Source organism: Orcinus orca, chromosome 5, assembly GCF_937001465.1.
Source record: "Orcinus orca chromosome 5, mOrcOrc1.1, whole genome shotgun sequence".
Lineage (NCBI taxonomy): Eukaryota > Metazoa > Chordata > Mammalia > Artiodactyla > Delphinidae > Orcinus > Orcinus orca.
In genome coordinates, this window is record NC_064563.1 from 146,471,970 (window position 1) to 146,490,447 (window position 18,478).

The 18,478-nt window shown below is 53.6% G+C and overlaps 1 long non-coding RNA gene across 1 annotated transcript in view; it reads right to left on the bottom strand.

Moving 5' to 3' along the window:
* The window catches only part of LOC125964524 (uncharacterized), a 186,146-nt gene that overhangs the window by 118,112 nt on the left and 49,556 nt on the right, over positions 1-18,478 (bottom strand). The gene's annotated exons all lie outside the window — the stretch shown is intronic.

The window sequence follows — 18,478 nt, forward strand, 5'->3', positions numbered from 1 at the left end:
GCCCTCGCGGCCCAGGAGCCCGCGCGCCGCCCGTCTGAGTCCCCTCCCGGCGCCCCCTCCTGGCGCTTCCTGCGCTCTCCGGCGGCGCTACCTGCGCTCTCCGGCCACTCTCCCGCGCTCGTCGCGCCACTGCCGAGGCCCTAAGATCCCCGCCGGCGTCCCCCGGTGCCCAGAGAAGCCGAGTGCGCAAACGGCGGTCAAGGAGGAGGAGGCGGCGGACAGCTTCTCCACGTTGTCCCTGGGGCTGGGCCCGGGGCGCGCCTGTCCCGCGCGGGCGGGTTCCGCGGGTTCTCAGCGGGACAGGCGCGCTCTGCCCGCACTTTCCCTTTGGGACCCCCACCGTCTTTCGAACCCTTCCTCCGGGAAGATCCCTCCTCGAGCACCACTCGTAGGCGGGGAGCAAAATCTGGGTGCCCAGCCGCCCCCGGTCCGGGAGGTGCGCCGCCTGGGCCCGGTGCCGGGAAAGCCCGGCGGGTTCGGAGAGCCTCCGATGCCCAGAAGGCCGGTCGCACGTAAACCCTAAAGACCGCGGAAAAGCTGGAGCGCAGGGGCCGCCGTGGGAAGGGGGCCGGTCGGGAGCCGAGCAGAGGTTACAGACCTACGGGGACGCCAGGTCCTTCCCCCAGCGCTACCGACCTCCGGTTTTCTTAGTTTATTCCGGTTTTTGGAGGACCCTCCTTTCTATCCATGTTTCCTCCTCTTTGCCTTTTTTCATGTAACCGTCCATCCTTGAGGAGGCTCCCTAGGATCCGTGGTCAAGGTCCTGACTGCTTTTGTAGCTGCGCAGAGCTCCAGTGTGTGGTCAACCCCGTCCCCTGTTGATGGGCCCATGGGTTGATCCAGTCTCGTCTCCATTAGCAGTCCTGCAACAAGTGGCCTCCTGCAGGCATCTTTTTGTATTTGGGGCAAATGCACACCTGGTGTGTTTGCCAACCAAGCTCTGCAGTCTTGGGTGTTCATAACTAAACAAGAGAATGCAACAAGGTTTTATCCTGGGGGGAGGCCTATACAAAAGTGAGGTATCCTGGCAGAAATGGTTAATATTTTGGCCGTCTCTAGTGTGTTAAAATTTGCTATAGAACACATTTGAGAATGGGTTGCAGGTGAAGGGTAAAAATAGATAATCAGGTCCTTGTGTAGCTCTCACAGCAGATCTGAGGCCTCTTGGTTTCCTTTGGACACAGTCTGAGAACCACTTTTTTGGTTGGTGAGTGTCATAGCAGGGGCTATGATCCAATCTGTGCTCTTGGGGAGGGGGAAACTTCCCCTCCACCCCTCTTGGGGGCTTGTGGCTGGACTGATAGTACAGTTGGCACAAGACAGATTAACGGGTGAAAAAGAAACTAATTCTAATTCATGTGCATGGAGGCCCCATAGAAATGGGACCTAAGAAGTGGCCAAAGCAGGAAACTTTTATACTTTTTAGACAAAGAAACAATAAATTTGTGAGGACTCGACAGGACAAAGAAACTGAGGTTTAGGGTGCCAGTTAAAGAATGAGGTTTGTGCTTCTCAGCCCCCAGTTCCCCATCTTTGGGGATAAGGGTGTCCTGCCTCTAGATGCAGGGGATGCTCCTTTCACAGGAGAGATTTATGTCCTGCTTTCAGGGAGACAGAAAGGAGGGTCAGAGTGTCCCTTTGCATTGGCCGTTTCTTAAGTACTTTAATTCAAAATAATCAATATGCCATTAAGGCACATTTTGAGATGGCCTGTCCTGGGCCCCAACGGTCCTCACGTGGGGGAAGGGAGAGCGCTCTGGGATCCTTTTATAGGGGCATTAATTCCATATGTGAGAGCTCTTCCCTCATGGCCTGACTGTGATCCGAAGGCCCTCACCCCATTGGAGGTTAGAATTTAAATGTGTTGAGGGGGGGAGATGTAAGTCTTTATAGCACTTGGTTATGAACTTCTCTGGGCTCAGAGTTTCCGTTTGTTAATGGGACCAGCAATGCTTGCCTTGGAGGGACCACTTCGTAGGTGCTCACTCTAGGTAAGCAAAGTGTGCCAACCCAAAATGTGTCTCTGGCATGAGGATTAATTTAGCCTGATTGTTTTTAAGAAAAAAGACTCAGAAAGTGTTTCTTTTTACCACCCCCCCCCCTTAGCTGCCTAAAGAATTTAGATAAAGGGCCTGTTCCTGGAATAGAGCCGTCGCCACAGATATCTACAAAGAACATGGCCCAATGTGGGAAAACCTAGAGGTCAGAGTCCACTCTGTGTCCCACTGTCTCTGCAAGGCCCACGAACATTTGCTTACCACACATCTGCTTTTCTATCTCTGTGAATTGCCTTCCACCCCTTTGAAGTCCCAAACCACTACCCTCAACGTGCTCTTTTGTCTTCAGCTGAAGATGGTGTTTAAGGTGAGGGCTTCAGCCATTTTGGTGAGATACTCATTTTTCCAGTGCCTCTCCCATGTATACATATTATTAAACTTTTGTTTGATGTTCTCCTATTAATCTGTCTCAGGTCAATTTAATTCTTAGAGCAGCTGGAAAACCCTAGAAGGGTAGAGGGTAAGGTCTTCCTCCCCGGAAGGAATAGCAGCTTTCACCACTGAACTGTGCTCTGTTTGCAGACAGCTCTCTCTTGTTGGACTGGGAGCTCTTTGAAGACGCTGGTTCTGTCTTTTCCTTTCCCCGGTAGAACAGACCTACAGTCCCTTATCTGCAATTCCAAAATGCAGAAAGCTCTGGACACTGAGAAGTTTTTTTCCCATAAGTTTGGTGCCAAGATTCACCTCGCTGCAAAGCTGACTTGACCTGACTGTAGCACTCCAGTGCTCCCAGGGGTGCAGGCGCCTCTATCCGTTGCTTATGTGTGTTTTAAATTTTAAAGTTTATTTTTCCTTTTGTGACTTCGTGTTCAGTCGTACTATTCATGCCTGAAAAAAGAGTTAAAGATACCCCACTGCTTGCTGGGGACACAGATAACACTGTCCTTGGTGATATCAGGAAGCCAGTGATGTTGGGACCCACCGTGACATATGACTTTGGAAATCAAAGGGCGGGCAGTTGAAGTTCTGCAGGATTGGTGATGACCAAGACCCAGTGAGACGTGGAAACCACTGCATGGGGGGCCAGGGATGCTGACAGAAGTGGATGGTGGGGTTGGCAGTGAGGACGCCAGCGTATGCCAAACGGCATTTGCTGCTCACGAAACAGCTTGGATAGCACGGGAAGAACTGATTTGTAAAGGTGAGCATGAATATTCAGAAGCTTGGCTGTAGAGATTTAGGCAGTGATGTAAAACAATCTGAATGTCTGGTAGAAAAACTTCTCTTCAGGAACCATCTGAAAATCATAGTGGTGGATTTGCTAAGATTGCTTCGGGTTAAAACCTCAGTCTGCACTAGGCTTCAGAGCTGAGGAAACAGCTGGGTCCTGTAGTGCATTTCTAGGAAGGCATTAGAATGGTTGAGGAGGGTGCAGGCAGGGTTGCAGGATGAAAAGCACAGGCCGACTCAGGATGAAGCTGGCTGTGATTGGAAAAAGGCCCAGGTGGCGGGCGAATGCGTCCCTGTGTATGCCCTCTTATGCAAACGAACGTGTACTGGTAACCCAAGAAGTGTTTTCTGCCTGGCTTGATAATCCCTTTCAATCAGCGGCATGAATTCACTGAGAGAACCCCAGACTGGGAGAAAACGGGTATTTTATTATTCCTGCACACGGTGCTTTCCTGAATGTTTTTCGAAAAGTAAGATTTCTGACATTCATTTTCCCCCGATTTGTGACAGGAGTTTTACACCCCATGAAGAGTGAATGTAAAAACTTTTTTTTTGCGGTACGCGGGCCTCTCACTGCTGTGGCCTCTCCCGTTGTGGAGCACAGGCTCCGGACGCGCAGGCTCAGCAGCCATGGCTCACGGGCCCAGCCGCTCCGCGGCATGTGGGATCTTCCCAGACCGGGGCATGAACCCGCGTCCCCTGCTTCGGCAGGCGGACTCTCAACCACTGCGCCACCGGGGAAGCCCCGTAAAAACTTTTTTTTTGAGGTGCAGTGGGGGGTGGGTAAGTGAATGCTTCCTGCAGTTGACGTAAACCAGGGCTTAAGTCAGGCGAAAGGGACATGGAAGAGATGCTGGGCATGGGAATGGAGCAGGTCTCCTGCCTCCCTTGAGGGATGGAGACGCCTGTGGACTGCGTTAAATACAGATGAGGACGAGGCGGGGCGCTGTGCATGCTGGGGAGGCCCCCGGGGACTGTGAGGTCATGACGTGTGACCTGCCCATCACTGGCTTCGAGGACATTTATCAGCAAGCAGGCAGTCACGGAGCCCAAGAGATGGCTTAGTTCTCAGCTGGTGACGCGCAGAGACGTGCCGAGAGGCACCATGTTTCTGGGGCTGCATCGTGGCTTGAGATGACAGTTCTCCGATGCCCGCCTCCAGCCTGGTGACCGAGGCTGCGCAGCGCTGCTGGGCCTCCTCGCGGGGCTGGGGCAGCCAGGCCTGGAGGTGACTCACTGCACAGGCACGTCTGGGCACTGAGCTTCGCTTGAACTGGCATAAGCTTGACGCTTTAGAACATTTTCCTTGAGAGTAAGAAGTACTAGAGAATTTATTGTCTGTAGTTATCTCAGCATCTCACGAGCCACTTTATTGCTACATAAGTCAGCCGGAAGCAAGGTGTAATACTGTTTATGGGGTATTTATCCCACTTAGTGGGACAGATTTGGCTGCAGAAGTGTTAGTGTATTTCATGCTGGCGGTCCTGCCCCAGGCCCTGATGGAGGTTATATAATATATTGTATGTCCTTTTCTTCTTATTATTATTTTGGCCCTGAATGCTTTGAACTCCGAAGCCCAGCTGGCCCCGGAAGACTCAGACCTGGAGCTCAGCAAAAGGACCCCCGGAAATATTTGTGAGCGAATGAAGCCTAGTGAGGGGGGATCACTGTGGGGTGTGACAGACACTCTGATGGAAGGAGCCGTGGCCCAGGCCAGCCCCTGGGGAGGAGGGGGTAGGGGCACAGGGAATAAGCCAGTTCAGCCAGTCTCTGTACTTGACCGACGCTCTTGTGAACAGAAGATGCCGAAGTAAAGGCCTTGATGGGACTTACTGTGTCTATCAGACTCTGTGTCCCTGAGGGCAGTGCTGGGGTCAGAGTGTCAGGTAAAACACAGGACGCCCAAATATCCGGAAAAAAGACGAAAACTCTAATTCAAAATGATGCATGCACCCCAATGTTCATAGCAGCACTATTTGTAATAGCCAAGACATGGAAGCATCCTAAGTGTCTAACATTCAGTTAGTTTAAGAAGATGTGGTATATGTGTGTGTGTGTGTGTGTGTGTATATAAAAAATAGAATATTACTCAGCCATAAAAAAGAATGAAATACTGTCATTTGCAGCAACGTAGATGGACCTAGAGACTGTCATACTAAGTGAGATAAGTGGGACAGGGAAAGGCAAACACATATGACACCACTTGTACGTGGGATCTAAATAGTACAAGTGAACTTATTTACAAAAGAGAAACAGACTCACAGACATAGGAAACAAGCTTGTGGTTACCAAAGGGGAAAGGGGAGGGAGCGGTAAATTAGGAGCTTGGGATGAACAGATATAAACTATGTAAAATAGATAATAAGGGTTTACTGTATAGCACAGGCAACTATATTCAGTGTCTTGTAATAACCTCTAGTGTCAAAGAATCTGAGAAAAAAATATAACTGAATCACTTTGCTGTACACCTGAAGCTATTACAACATTGTAAATCAACTGTACTTCAATTAAAAACAAACACAGGATGCCCAGCTAAATCTGAATTTCAGATAAAGGATGAATAATGTTTTAGTATAAGTATGTCCCAAATACTGCATGGGATCTATACTAACAAATTATCTCATTTATCTGAGCTTTGTCCTGCACTTTTATGTACTAAATCTGGCACCCTTGCGAGGGCCTCAGTCACCTTTGCAGACGGCCCCCTAGCTCAGGGCTGCCTCGAGATGCACGCGGTGGACATGGGGGGAATGGCTGACTGTAGGGGCAGACTTCGCCAGCGCGTGGGCTTGTGTCAGCTCTCGGTCTGTTCCCTCTCAGCTTCAGATCCTCCCTTCTTTGCCTGCTCTGGGCTTTGCAAATGGTTCTGCTTTGGGGCCAGAGCTGTGAGGAGCCTCGTCAGTACAGAACCGCGGAGGGACACCGGAGGGAGGGTTTCTCTTGCTGTTCCAGTGTTCAGGCCCTGCAGTGCACAGTGGCCAGCACCTCCCCTGGCCCTTCTCCCAGGGTTTCTGCACTGGAGTGACCTGGCAAGGCAGGTCCCAAGAGCAGCCTCTCCTGTATCCCCTGGGGTGGCTTGGTAGAGAGCTCTGGGGCACGGCACCCGCTGGCATCCCAGTGGACGAGCCTCCAGCGACCCCGCTGGTGAGGTCCCCCATGACTTCTCCACCAGCCAGCGAGCTCCGTGCCTGCCCCACGCTGCCGGCCGCACCGGGCCACGCCGCACCTGCTCCAGCACGGCCTGGGGTGGGGTCTCCCTTGGGTGCCCCATGTCAGCCTGAGGGCTGCTCCCTGCGTCTTGCTCTTCCTGTACTCTTCAGTGTTCTCTGTACCTGTTGCTGCCAATTCTCTGTTACTCCAATGCCTTTTCATAATTCTTTGTAATAAACTTTCCGTTTCAAATCACCCTGTGGTTTCTGTCTCCTGACTGGACCCTGCCGGCCAGGTGTGAAACAGCTTCAGACTTCTGTTTCCACTCTAACCTAGGCTGCCTCTTTGTTTCAGGAGGGGACTCTGTTTTGATTGTTGGCCTGATTCTTTTGATGGGAATAGGACTGCCAGCACCCAATGCCACCCAAAGGCCTCCCAGGGCTCCTTAGGCCACTGTCTACCTCCTGAGAAGTGGTGTTCATGTGACAGCCTCGCTACCACCCACCAGCCCCCTGGCTGAAGGAAAACGGGGGAGCCAGGTCTCCTGGGTTTAGGGCGGGAAGCTGGGCCAGCCTGGGGCTGGCGGTAAAGAGATGCAGAGAACGTGATGCGAGATTTTTCCCCGGGAGGCGGGCTTGGGAACTTTGGGTTACTGGGATGGGAGCCCACAGACGCACGGTGTCCCTTCCAGCACATCAGAGGAGGCAGCTCCTGTGCAGACTCCAGTGGTTCAGGATCGTGGGGCCCACAGTAGGCCACCCCCAAATGTGCCTCGATGGTATATTGTTTTGAATTAAAGTTGCTTAAGGAAAGACTAATGCAAGAGGGACGCTCTGACCTTTCTGTCTCCCTGAGAGCAGGAAAGAAGTCTCCCATGTGAAGGGTGCACCCCCTGCACCTGGAGGTCGAAGGACACCCTTATCACCAGAGACAGGGAATTAGGGGCCGAGAAGCCTGTATAAAAAACCCCGTGCCTCCTTTCACTGACTGCCCCAAGCCCAAACTGTTTAGGTGCTTCACGAATTGGGCACCCAAACGCAAGTTTCTTTGTCCTTTCAGTTCCTCACAAATTTACCATTTCTTTGTCTAAAAAATATAAAAGCTGCTTGCTTTGCCCACTTCTTGGGTTCCATTTCTATGAGACCTCCATGTGCATGAACGAAAATTAGTTTCTTTCCCTCCTGCTAATCTGTCTTGTGTCAATTTTACTATCAGTCCATCCATAAGAACCCAAGAGGGGTAACGGGGGAAATTTTCCCTCCCCTACAGTTTCAAGCAGGAGAAACAACAAATCCAGATGGGTGTGACTAGACTAGGGGACAGGGGGCCTCTGAGGGCCTTTCTTCTTTTGACAACCTTAAAACCTGTCACCAGCTCGTGCTGACACCCTGCAGATCTCTAGCAGGAGACGGGGACCAGTGGATTAAGGGCAGCCACTGCCCGGGTCCCTCAACAGCCAGAAGGTCTTGGAAGGAGGCCTGGTCTGGTCAGTGGAGGAGTCTGGGGGCTCCAGGGCCTCGCGGGCTATCCTCGGGGATGGTCCTCAACCCCTCTGGGCTCTCCTGGCCTTTCTCTGGGGAGGTCCCTGCCTCTCACTGTGGCTGGGAGGGGGCCCCGAGACCCAGGTTCTGGGCTTCTTCCAGTAAGGCGGAGTTGGGGGAATAGCAGGGCCCCTAGAGGCCCTGGGAGAGCCCCTGGTGTCCTTCAGCTTCAGCCGATATCTCCATGCTGGGGCCTCTGAACCTCTATGTTTTCGGCAGCCTCTCCTTGGAGCTGCCCGGTGTGTCGGCCTTTGAGTTGACCCCTCCAGGGTCTGGGTTAACGGGAGCATTTCGAGCCCACACTTGTTGCAAAAACTCCCCAGAAGTTCTGTTTTCCGATTTTACCAGGGATGTCCTACTCAGGTTACAGGTCACAATCTGGTGACACAGTGGTTTTTTTTAGAGACTCAGACACCCCACTCAATTCCTAAGGTGGGGGGGTGCTGGAGAAGTCACGTGATTCTCACCCCAGTGTGGACAGACAACGCCCCTTTCATGACGGCTCCACCCACGTGGATTCCGTCTGGCCCAACCGAGGACGCCCCCGGCAGCCCCACCAGATGGCCGCAGTGGGGCTGGGACAGTAAACCGAAGGCCTTGGGTCATTTTAGATGAGGAAACAAAATCCTCAGGCCTCTTTTTTCCTTAGGAGGGTTTTATCTCTACAAAGACTTTCATCCACCTGAGCGTGTTCTGTAAGCCGTCTACAGGGGCTGCTCCTTGGTCCCCAGCCGCAGCCCCTCTGCCCATCCATGCCCCCCCCGCAGAACAGCCCCACTGGACGTGCCCTGAAGCCACCCCCTTTCCTTCCCCCACACCTGAGGCATTTGGCTACAAAAGCGTGCGTGTGAAATCAGGCAAACCATCCTTACATTTTTGTGTGTGGTAGGGGGAGCTGGAGTGTCACACCTTGGCTTGGGCAAGAGGGTTAAGACCAGGGTGAAAGTGAGTACTTGTGGATTATGGGCGAGTTTAACCTCTCTCGGGTCATCGAGCCCTTTCCCATGCTGAATAAAGGCTCTGGTCCGAAGCATGAAACTTTGTACATTTCTGGGGGTTCACGAGCGTCCTGAGGTCTGTGGATCTGGGTTAAGAAACATCAGCCTGGGTCCACGTCTTTTAACGTGTGGTCAAGGACCCCTCATGTCAGAATGGCCTGGGCACTTGCTAAGCACACAGCTTCCCGGGCCTCACCCCACAGGATCAGAAGTGGGAGAGAGGAGTTTGCAGGTTAAGCTCCAGGCCTCCTGACGGCATCTGAGGCTGGTTCTGTGCTCTGCCTCTGCAGGACTGTGTGCAGACTCTCACTTAGAGATGTGACTCCATGACTCCTCATATCAAGCCGTGGCGTCTTATGTCCCCTCTCCGCGAGTGAGGCACGTCCAGGAGAATTGCTCTATGCGGTAGAACGTGGTAGAAGGGGTGCGGTGTGGTTCCCAGCCTGGCAAGTCCTCTGGAGGACTTCACACTTACGCTCTAGGGACTGCCAGCGTGGGGGCCACCCTATTGGAGCCCGGAGCCCAGGGCAGCCATGCCCACTTGCACCAATGGCAGATGTGAGGGTGCCCAGCTGCCAGTGGACAGCCCCAGTGGACCAGCTTCAGTAGTCGATCCCCAGAATCATGAGCTTATAAAAGCACTGTTGGTTTGGGGTGGTTTGTTACGCAGCGCTGATTGTGGCAGAAGATAGCTGATACAGGCTCTTGGCCACATCTGGCCTTTCAAATGGAATTAAACCCTAGTTCCATTGTGGTAATGATAGGTCTACCCAGGGACTGGTGTCCGCTTGACCTGACCACTGACACCCATCTCTGTGACTGTTGAGGAGACAATAACACAGTGTGTGTTGGCCATGATGGCAGACACATCAGGAGCCGATGCAGCAGATGTGGACCGGGCGCTGGCGTCCACATCTGCCAGGGGGATGGGGTTTGAACACATCAGCCAAACGTTCTCTCGCCTGGGTGGGAATGACCCCCTGGCAGAACTGACAGGCTGTTTTGTGCCTTCGCAGCGTCTGCTGGGCAGTCATTTCCATCCCAAAGCTGTGTCTTTCTCATTTTACGTTTAACGGAGTAGAAAACGCTGCGTGCACATGCTGGTAGCACCCGTATCCTACTGCATTACAAGTCATACAGGCCTGACGGAGGAGAGTTTATCTTTCTGCGTGGAAGGACGGATGTGCTCTCACGACACAGGAGAAAGCCCCCAAATCAAAATCACCACCGAACCAGCAAGCAAGACCACATACAAACACACCAGGCGGGGTAGGAAGTGGACAGCGGGCTTCGGTAACGGTCAAAGCAGCTCCGCGGGGCTAGGACTGCAGGAGCTTCCAGTCCTTCTGTTTTTCATTTCTTCATCAGAGTCGCATGTTTTCCTGGCACCTCTAGGACCACACATTCATTGCTGGAGGCACTGGGGACACCAGGGCGTGTGAGAGCAGGTCCTGTGCTCAGGGTTAAAAAACAAAGCTCTCCTGAGTAGATTGGAAGGGCTAATTGGCTTTATTCAACTACTCCCGGTCGAGCAGTATCCCATCTAGTAAACAGAAGGGCCCGAGGGGGTTGTAGGAAATGGAGTTTTTGATACACAGAGGAAGGGCAGGGCAAGAAGGTATTAGCAGGAGAAAAGAAAGGATTTTCTCTGGCCCCTCACCTTCTTTGGGGGAGGGAACGGCAGGGTCTGTACCCTGAGGACTGCCTCACTCTTGCTGATCCGGAAATTTCCCATCACCTGTTTAATGGTCACATTCCTGGAGGGGTTGAAACTGCAATTAAGTCTTGGTTCCTTTCTCTGGGGGTGGGGTGGGGCGTCGGGGGTGTGCAAATGGCCCCATCTGGGACCTGTTGCTGCTTTTTAAAAAAAATGTCAGGGAGCCCTCATTCAGGGGAAGAGAGAAGACGAGGAAGAAAAAGCACGAGCTAACTTCAGACCACGCCGAGAGCTGTGAAGGGAGTTAAGAGGGAGTGAGCGGTTGGAGGCCCGGCTCCGGGAGGAGGACCCCGGCAGCTGCGCGGGTCAGGGTGGCCTCTGAGGTCCTGATATTCTAGCTGAGACCTGACAGGTGTGGAGAGCTGGAATGAGCATCAGAGGGAAGCGTGACCGCAGAGACCCGGGGAGGGAGGGAGCTTGGTGAGGGGGTGCTCAGCGGACAACCAGTGTCCCTGGACCTGGGGAGGGAGCGGAGGGCAAGGCGAGGCTGGCTGAGTTTGGAGATGTGCTCCGGCCAGGCCAGGTGGCCGGAACCCCGAGACTGGATGTCGTTGTGAAATCGATAGGTGTCATCGGGGCGGATGAAGGAGGAGAACTGAGACCCGATCCATGTTTTATAAAAGCCTCAAGGGTGGAGCACATCATTCAAACTCCCCAGTGGCACATACTGATTTTAGAATGACATCTAGTCTCACACAAACTTGTACCTGAATGTTCACAGCAGCGTTATTCACAGTAGCCGTAGGTGATGTGCACAGAAAAACATTGCCTGCTGCGAATGAAAGATAGTGCCTCTGCCGTATGGGTAGACAAAGGACGTGGCAGCCAGAAGTCGGGTGGAGGCCGGTGCCTGCCATCAAGCCGCTGGCCGCTGCAGCTCACCGCCCATCCCCACAGCAATGCGCCCTGCGGAGACCAGGATGAGAAGGTACAGGACGCCAGCCCCAGAGAGCTGAGGTGCACATCAAAGGAATGATTTCAGGGAGCCCGGACTCCTGCGTCTTCCCATACAGAGAAAAGCACTAAGGTCATTAACTTGAGATGTCTGGTTTTTGTGATTTGCAGTAATCTTTTCATGTTCAAATACATGGCTTTTATTTCAGCAATAACTCCTGCACGTCCTGGTTCATCCCCTACCTCTCTGGAGCAGTTGCTCAGAGCTGAGAGGCTGCCTTCCCAGACTGTACTGCTCAGTAATGAATAAAACATAACTCTCAGCTTTTAGGTTGTGCGTTTGTTTTTTTGTTTGTTTGTTTTTTTGCGGTACGCGGGCCTCTCACTGTTGTGGCCTCTCCCGTTGCGGAGCACAGGTTCCGGACGCACAGGCTCAGCGGCCATGGCTCACGGGCGCAGCCGCTCCGTGGCATGTGGGATCTTCCCGGACCGGGGCACGAACCCGTGTCCCCTGCATCGGCAGGCGGACTCTCAACCACTGCGCCACCAGGGAAGCCCCAGGTTGTGCGTTTTTTGTGGTGTTGTTTTGTTCTGTTTTTAGTTGACAGTGAGAACAACCCAATGTCCATCAGCGGATGATGGATACACACAATGAGGTCTGTCCATACAGTGGAATAGTATTCAGCCATGAAAAGCAAGGGAATTCTGATACATGCCACCACATGGATGAATACTGAAAACACGGCTTTAAGTAAAATAAGCCAGCCAGACAAAAGGACCACATATTGTAAGATTCCATTTATGTGAAAGGTGCAGAGTAAGCAAATCTGTAGAGGCAGGAAGTCGATTAGTGGTTCCCCAGGGCTGGGGTGGGCGAGGGGAGAATAGGGAGTGACTGCTAATGGGCATGGGAGTTCTTTTTGGGGTAAAGCAAATGTTCTGAAATTTGCCAGTGGTGATAGATGTGCAGTTCTGTGACTACTCTAAACGTCACTTAATTGTACACTGCAGAAGCGTGAACTTCGTGATAGGTGAATTATATCTTAGTAAAACTGTTTCTTTAAAAAGTAGAGCTTGGAGTGTTGGGGGTAGGGCAGCGGGGAGACTGGTTAGGGCGCTGATGCCAGGAGGGTGACCTGGTTTGGCCCAGGGTGGGGGCAGGGAGGGGGGGTGAAGCAGACGGGGTCAGGAAGCATGTCGGGGGTGGGGTGCTGGGCCAGGCTAATGGGTTGGACGTGGAGGGCGAGGGTGTGAAAGGAAGAGGTTTTTGGCCTGCGTGTCTCCCCCAGGCAGGAGGGTGGGCACCTGTGCGAGGAATCAGGACGGACAATGTCCTGGGGCCTTGTGTCTGCACAGCCCCCAGCCTCAGACCAGACTGAATCCTGGCTCCGCTGTGGAAGGAGTCTATTTCTCAGGTGAGTTTCCCCATGCGTAAGATGGGGATGACGTTTCCTCCTCCAAGGCTGTGGTTAGGTTAGATGCAAAAAGGTGGGTGGAGGCTGAGCACAGGCCTGGTGAGAGCGGAGGGCGGGGTGGGGGTGGGGGTGGAGGTGGGTGGTGGGTGGTGGTGGTGGGTGGGTCAGGGCCTTTCCAGCTGGGAGCCTCTGAAAAGTTGCTTCCTTCCCCTGGGTCTTGGTTTGTTGGTCTGTCTAATGGGGCTGGATTTCTGAGGTCTCCTCTCAAAGCCTCCTTCAGTGCTTTTGTGACATGGAACATAGCTGCCCTCCCTGGTCCGAGGAAAGCCATGAAACCTCACCCCCCAGTCATGTTTAAGGAGGTAGAGTCCATCTCCCTGGAGGCCCTGAAGCAAAGCAGGGCCTCTGAGAGCGGGGAGTGGGATGGCGAGAACTTCATTTCCACCAGCTCCTGAACGGTCCAGGGGAATCAGTTAACCTGGTCTCAGCAAAAGAAGCACGTTTGTGTTTTCTTTTATAAGCATGTGTAATAGACCAGACCATGTAGTTGGACCCTTAAGAAGGCTTTTGGGTGTTGTACATCTGAAATCTTATAATATTGTATATCAACTATACCTCAATAAAAAAAAATTTTTTTGAGGGAGAAAACAGAAAAAAAAAGAAGTCTTCAGGTCTGCACCTGGGCCTCTGGGACACCAGTATTTCTGGCAGAGTAAAGACGGTCAACACATACACACCACACCACACACACCCACCCCGCCCCCCGTCACACACACAACCTCCCCCCGCCCCCATGGCTTTCCGGGGTGTGCCCTACATCTTCACTCCTTGCATTTGTACTTTAGTAAATGACTTTATGTGTGGGTGCTGTTGTCACGGTGGAAAATTCAGAAGTGAGACCCCCTGCATCCCCCTCACCGAGGGCAGCCCCATCACCCATTCCAGCGGGTCCTAGAGGTAGTCTATGCAGTGGCTGCACGTGTGTTTCCTTGACATAAATGTTAGCGCACGATACACATTGTTCTCGACCGTATTTTCTGGGTAATAACTTGGAGATATTTCCATATCACAACATAAAAGAATTGTCTCACTTTTTTATTGTGGTAAAATATACATAACATAAAATTTACCACCTTAACCATGTTGAAGTGCACAGTTCAGAGGCCTTGTTACCGACCCAGACTTTGGTCCGCTCGCCCGTGCACGGTAAAGCCAATCTACTGACACCAGGTTGTGGTGAAGGAAAGTGCAGCGTTTATTGCAGACGCCAAGCAAGGAGTCCAGGCAGCTTGTGCTCAAAAGGCCCAAACTCCCTGATGGCTTTCAGGGAAGGTTTGTAAAGACAAGGTGAGGGAAGGGAGTCGTGGCTTGTGTGATCAGCTCGTGGACGTTCTTCTGATTGGCTGGTGGTGAGGTAATCAGGAGTCAGCATCATCAACCTTCTGGTTCCAACTGGTCTGGGGTCTCCGTGCTGGTGGGCAGCACACAGTGAACTTCTTCCACTTCATGGGGGTTTCCGTGTCTGCAAAACAGCTCAAAGGACATGACTCAGAATATTATCTATAGCCCTCGAGGAGGAACTAAAGGTCCTTGACTTTGTTTAACGGCTAAACTATTATTACTTTGTCTTGCTTGACTGAATTTTCTACATTTTCTCACTTCTCTGATTAAATTCATTCTTTGGAACTCAGGGGAAGGCCCAGGAGGCTAAAGTTTTTCTACAGACAAGAGGCAGGCGGAGGACATGGGGGGTGGTCTGTCCCAGGAAGACCCCATAGATTCCTGCCTGGTTACAGCATTAGGTTCATTTACATTGGTGTGCAACTATCCATCTCCAGAATTTTCCATCCTCCCCAACAGAAACTCCGTCCCCATGAAACACTCTCCCCATCACCAACCCCTGTCCCTGGCACCCATCATTCCACTTTCTGTCTCTATGAATCTGACTCCTCCAGGAACCTCAAGTAAGTGGATCGTACAGTATCTGTCGTTCTGTGTCTGGCTTATGTCACTGAGCACAATGTCCTCAAGGTTCATCCATGTTGTAGCAGGTGTCGGAATGTCCTTCTTTTCTGAGGCTGAGAAATGTAAGCAGACCACATGCTGTTCATGCATTCGTCTGCTGATGGATATCTGGGTTGCTTCCACCTTTTCCCTTTGTGCATATGCTGCTGTGGGCATGGTGTGCAGATTGCCTTGCTGTTTTAGATGGTTGCAGAATATCCCTTGCGGCGGAATTTACTGCACCTGCCCTCTACTGATGTGCCTTTAGCTACGGTCCGCTTTTGCTGTCACAAACACAGCTGCACCCAGTGACCTCGTGCACCGGCTGCTGCGAACCTGTGCGACTCTACGTTGTAGGATGCGTTCCTGCGGGTGAAGTGCTGCATCGGACGGGGGTTCTGTAAACCTGTGTCTTTGAACTCTTTCCATTTAGCTGCTGTTGGAAGCTGGTTTCAGATGCGCCAAATCTCATGGGTGATGGCGTGACGGTCGTGGGAGTATTTACCAGGCAGCAGTCATCGACAGACTCTTTCATACAAAATTCAGACTTTTGACGCAGTGGGCGCTGCACCTTTGACACCAGGAAGCGGAAGCTCCCCGCTTGCTGCGACAAATGGACACAAGGGGGTGCTATTCACCTGCTTTTAGGCAGCGAGAAGGCTCAGCCCGATGCTCTGATTCTGTAGCTGTGCAGGCGATTATTTAGAGCTCGAGTGGGAAAAAAAGCACGGTGTTTCCTGAAGAGATGCTGCACAGGACTGGTTGTTCGGGTTTTGGGTAGAGAAGAAGTATTGAAGGTGGAAACCGACTTGGGGGACAGAGAGATTCCTGTGATTCCATCCCAGCCTCAGCCCAGCACGGGCTCTCCAGCCATTGCTTCTCCCTGGGCATCGTGCCCTAGGCCCCGTCGGAAACAGGGCCCAAGGTTGCTACTAGCAATTCTTTTAAACAGATAGTGGTATATTTCTTTATTGTCTAATTTACCCAGTGGCCTGGCCTTCAGTGGCAGAGGGCACAGCTCACCTCCTCTAGCCTGTTGACCTGGATGGGCCATACGGCCCCGCCTCGCTGCGGGCAGGTGGCTTCTGGCCCTGGGTCAGAATTCCCAGTGGGATGCCTGCCGTGGGCCACAGCCTTTGGGGGTGGGGATGGGGGCTGCAGGAGGGGCGGCACCAGGTCCTTCCCCACCCTGGATGTTAGTGGGGGTCAGTGGCGGGGGATTCACTGCCTGTGCAACCTCCCTTCCGCCGCCTGCCAACACACGTGCAGGGGCCACCGTCCCATGCCGGGTGTCAAGGGAGCCTAGGTTTCGGGGTGTCTGAAGGAGCCCAGAGGGACTGGGGGGCTGCCAGCAGGAGAGAGGCTGGTACAGAGCTGTGCTGCCTCCAGGGTGGGGTGTGGGGTAGAGAAAGGCTGGCTGGGGGCTGCGTGGAGGCTGGCAGGGCCCCCGGGCTGTGCTCAGAGGGAGGCCTTCCTCCGTTCCCCCAGCCAGTTCCCCCACCCGCCGTACCGCTGCCCGCGTGGGTCTCAGGCCATCAGCCTCCCGGCTGGAAACCTGCCCCTCTGACAACCCTCTCCCCCTAGCAAGAGTGGGCTTCTCTCCTTCTTCCCAGGACGAGGTCCTGACGGTCCATGTGAACCAGAGCCCCAGCCCCTGCAGTCGGAACCCTCTGTCTTTCGGCAGGTTTGTACTTGGTGGCGATGCCGCGGCTCTGCCTGCCCCCGCCCCCTGCAGCAAGGTCACTCTGTCAAATAGGCCTGCCTGCCTGGTGGCCCTCGGTGTCCGTCACCCTGTGTTGGGCACCGGCCCGACTGCCGTGCCGTGCACCCCGTACTGCACAGCAGCCCTGCCCCAGGGGGACGCAGCCAACCCACCCTGGCTGCGGCGACACCCCACCCACCATGCCACCCTGCCTGCGGCTCCCACCTCACCCCATCCGGAAGCCACCCGAGGTGCTGGGGCAGCCCTGGGGCCGTGCTCTCCGTCTAACCTGTGCCTCCCTGCAGGCGTTGCTGGGCAGGACGCGCATCCTTGCTTCTCACTGGGGAGGGCGGGGGAGGGATACTGCGTTCGGAGCACACAGAACCGGGGTCGCTGGAATGGAAGGGACCTCCCGGAAGTGGTCCAGCCCCCTGCTTTATGGAGAGGAAACGGAGACCCAGAAACGGAGACGGAGCCTGCCCAGGCCAGCCAGCTGCGAGCGGAAGCCCCCGGGGTGTGGACTTGGCCATCCTGGCAGAGCTCACCCCTCACCGTGCTGGACCCAGCTCTTAGGGTCTCGGGAGGACGGGGTCAATGACACCCTGCAGGGGAAAGTGAAAGGGGCGTGTGTGAGGGTCCTGGGGCCGCCGTAACAAAGAACCACAGACGGGGCGGCTTAAAACAAGACGTTCACTCTCTCCCAGTCTAGAGGCCGAAGTCCGAATTCAAGGTGTGGGGAGGGCTGGTGCCTCTGAAGACTCCAGGCGAACACCCTCCGTGCCTCTTCCAGCTTCTGGTGGTGGCAGCAAAGCCCGGAATCCCCCGGCGTGCGGCAGCATCCTCACCCCAACCTCTGCCCCGTCCTCACGTGGCTTCTTCCCTCTGTGTGTCTCTGCTGCGATGTCTCTTTTTTTACTGGGACGCCGGTCACGGGATTTAGGGTCCACTCGAGCCCAGTCTGACCTCATCTTAACTTGACCACATTGCAAAGACCGTATTTCCAAATAAGCCCATTCACAGACTCTGGAGGTTGGGATGTGAACACAGCCTTTGCGGGGACGTGATTCAACTCCATACAGGGGCTCGCGAACTGTCAGGTGTCAGGCATGAGTGAGCTGTCGGTGCAGACAGTCATTGGCTCCAAAGACCACAGCCGCTACACTTGGGGATCTAGAAAGGGTAACTGTGGAAATCTCAGGCCGCCGTTTCACTGAGACACATCTGTAGGCTGTCAGAAGGGTTTGGAAAAGCCCCTGGGACGTCACGCAATTCCATAGTCATCTCAATGCCTATATCCCCTTCATCTACCCCATTTTCTTACTCTGCCCGCCCCTCAAGTATTTCAAACTAAGTCCAGACATCATGCCATCCCGCTGCCTCCCTGCTGCAGAATATTCCCCCACGTGCAGAGCCGTGATACCATCGACAGACTGGACCAAATCAGCAATAACTTCTCAACGACACGTGCTAGCCTGTGTCCAGATCTCCCCAATTGCCTCACAGCTGTCTTTTTACAGCGAGTTGACTGGAATCAGGATCTACACCTTGAACGTGGTTGCTATGTTTTGCAAGTCTTCGCAGACGGAGCCGGAGTGTGTCTCATGCGCAGCGACACCTGGGTCCCATGGCGGCTGTGGCAAATGACCGCGAACTTAGTGGCTTAAAACAGCACGACTGTGGTGTCTTATGGGAGCGGTGAGGTGGCCAAAATGGGTGTCGCTGGGCTGAAATCAAGGTGTTTACAGGGCTGCCTTCCTTCCAAGGTTCTCGGGAAGAGTCCTCATGTTCTCCCGCGCCTGAGGGCCACCCACATCCCTTATCTCATGGCCC